The sequence below is a fragment of the Formica exsecta genome, unplaced genomic scaffold (assembly GCF_003651465.1).
Source record: "Formica exsecta isolate Colony F162 unplaced genomic scaffold, ASM365146v1 scaffold62, whole genome shotgun sequence".
Lineage (NCBI taxonomy): Eukaryota > Metazoa > Arthropoda > Insecta > Hymenoptera > Formicidae > Formica > Formica exsecta.
The window spans coordinates 1299205-1299733 of NW_021853381.1; positions in this window are offsets into that span (position 1 = coordinate 1299205).

Consider the following 529-nt stretch of genomic DNA (forward strand, 5'->3'; position numbering starts at 1 on the left):
TTCGAAAAAAAAAAAAAAGAAAAGAAAAAGAACGCGCAAAATGAATGTATCGCCTGACGCGAAGCGACGAATGAATCTCAATATAAAGCGACTGGGTATGGAAGAAACGCGAAATACGGGCGGTAATCCTACGGCGTTATTAATAATTCGTCGGTGAGCTGTCATACGGAACTTCAGATAGGTAACGCTGATGTCCCTCCTCTCCGAGAGAAAATTCAGGGGATTCGTTAATCAAATTTCGCGGCGACCGAGAGATTCCGCGGGCGACATCGTGAAACATTTATATCGCCGCTGTTATCTCGGGGATACGCGGGGACTTAAAAAAAAAAAAAAAAAAAAAAAAGGGAGAGAAAGAAAGAGGAAAGAGACTCTGTACCTTAACACGCTGTTAAGATAATTTAGCGAGGGCTAAACTTTAAATATTAACACGCAATGAAATATCTCGTTGCGGTTGAAGTGCACGAGTCGATTGCGCGTGGAATAAAGAAATCGTGAATCACGCGGTCGTTTTGCGAAATTACGTGAATTC